General features: G+C 33.8%; 1 non-coding gene across 1 annotated transcript; it reads right to left on the minus strand.

Annotated features, from left to right (window-relative positions):
- Positions 1–648: 648 nt before the first annotated feature.
- On the minus strand, positions 649–719 carry Trnag-gcc. The gene has a single exon. It is a non-coding gene; the product is annotated as a tRNA-Gly (tRNA).
- Between the last annotated feature and the right edge of the window lie 1,712 nt (positions 720–2,431).

Here is a 2,431-nt window from a genome sequence, read left to right on the forward strand (position 1 = left end):
AGATGGATAGAATGCAACAGTTTATCTCTATCAGAAGGCCTGTCAAAATGAATAGTCTATAATAATATTATTAATTATATAATTTGGACATTAAAAGAGTAGACACCAAAAAATGTGCATCGACCGGGAATAGTGGCAGGCGAGTATTCTACCACTAGACCACCGATGCTTCACGAATGTAATATTTTTAATTAAACATCTGACCGAACGCTAAACGTACAATATGCGTTGAAAAATCTCTCTCTCTCTCCATCTGTCCATATCTCTCACTATCTATGTCTATCTTTCTTACATCTCCCTCCCTCCCATCTCTCTCTCTCTCTCTCTCTGTCTCTATGTCTTTCTCTTTCTCAGTCTATATTTCTCTCTTTCCATCTTTCACTGGTGTTGTACATAACTAATGTTCTGAATATAAAACATACATGTATTTCAGTTTAATGTATATGGTGGTTAGTAGAAATTGTCAAAATAAAACAACAACTAGCTATGTTATGTTATTTGTTTCAAAAAGAGAAACTATATTCCTCAATGTAACTGAAATCGGAAGTTGGATACAGTGCGAGAGTTTATTTTAATCGCATGACGTATCAAAACGAATATTTTTAATTAGACCAATGTGGACACATAACATAAAAACATTAAAAAATGTGCATCGACCGGGAATTGAACCCGGGTCACCCGCGTGGCAGGCGAGTATTCTACCACTAGACCACCGATGCTTCACGAATGTAATATTTTTAATTAGACATCTGACCGAACGCTAAACGTACAATATGCGTTGAAAAATCTCTCTCTCTCCATCTGTCCATATCTCTCACTATCTATGTCTATCCTTCTTACATCTCCCTCCCTCCCATCTCTCTCTCTCTCTCTCTCTGTCTCTATGTCTTTCTCTTTCTCAGTCTATATTTCTCTCTTTCCATCTTTCACTGGTGTTGTACATAACTAATGTTCTGAATATAAAACATACATGTATTTCAGTTTAATGTATATGGTGGTTAGTAGAAATTGTCAACATAAAACAACAACTAGCTATGTTATGTTATTTGTTTCAAAAAGAGAAACTATATTCCTCAATGTAACTGAAATCGGAAGTTGGATACAGTGCGAGAGTTTATTTTAATCGCATGACGTATCAAAACGAATATTTTTAATTAGACCAATGTGGACACATAACATAAAAACATAAAAAAATGTGCATCGACCGGGAATTGAAGCCGGGTCACCCGCATGGCAGGCGAGTATTCTTTTTTTTTTCTCTTTTTATTCGTGAAACTCAATATTGCACATGTATATAAAATTTACAAATAAAAATAAGAAAAAGATTCACACATATGCACAAACATACTATCACATAGAACCACTCACACATTTATGACAAACACACACAAACACACACACACACACACACACACACACACACACACACACACGCACAAGCACACGCAAACATTAAAAGAAAATTGAGGGATATCGATCTTACAAGATAATGTTAAATTTTTAAGACATATACTAAATATAAATATAAATTTTCAAGTGGGTATTTAAAAACTAATTCATCATTATTTAGATGAGGAAAAATATTATTTTTAATATATTTATGTAATAAATGCAACTGTACTTTTAAAGTGATATTAAAATGGGGATTTCTATCTCCAGGTTTCTCTCTGCAGGTTGAATGTCTGCTGGGAATTGTGGATCTGGCCTGTTTTAAACTTTACTGAAGTGTCCTGTCCATCTTTTTTTGTGTTCTTCTTCAGTATTTTCATGTAACTGAAATCGAAAGCTGGATATTCAACAGTTTATCTCTATCAGAAGGCCTGTCAAAATGAATAGTCTATAATAATATTATTAATTATGTAATTTGGACATTAAAAGAGTAGACACCAAAAAATGTGCATCGACCGGGAATAGTGGCAGGCGAGTATTCTACCACTAGACCACCGATGCTTCACGAATGTAATATTTTTAATTAAACATCTGACCGAACGCTAAACGTACAATATGCGTTGAAAAATCTCTCTCTCTCTCCATCTGTCCATATCTCTCACTATCTATGTCTATCTTTCTTACATCTCCCTCCCTCCCATCTCTCTCTCTCTCTCTCTCTCTGGCTCTATGTCTTTCTCTTTCTCAGTCTATATTTCTCTCTTTCCATCTTTCACTGGTGTTGTATATAACTAATATTCTGAATATAAAACATACATGTATTTCAGTTTAATGTATATGGTGTTTAGTAGAAATTGTCAAAATAAAATAACAACTAGCTACGATATGTTATTTGTTTCATAAAGAGAAACTATATTCCTCAGTGTAACTGAAATCGGAAATTGGATACAGTGCGAGAGTTTATTTTAATCGCATGACGTATCAAAACGAATATTTTTAATTAGACCAATGTGGACACATAACATAAAAACATTAAAAAATG

The sequence above is a fragment of the Gigantopelta aegis genome, chromosome 14 (genome assembly GCF_016097555.1).
Source record: "Gigantopelta aegis isolate Gae_Host chromosome 14, Gae_host_genome, whole genome shotgun sequence".
Taxonomy (NCBI): domain Eukaryota; kingdom Metazoa; phylum Mollusca; class Gastropoda; order Neomphalida; family Peltospiridae; genus Gigantopelta; species Gigantopelta aegis.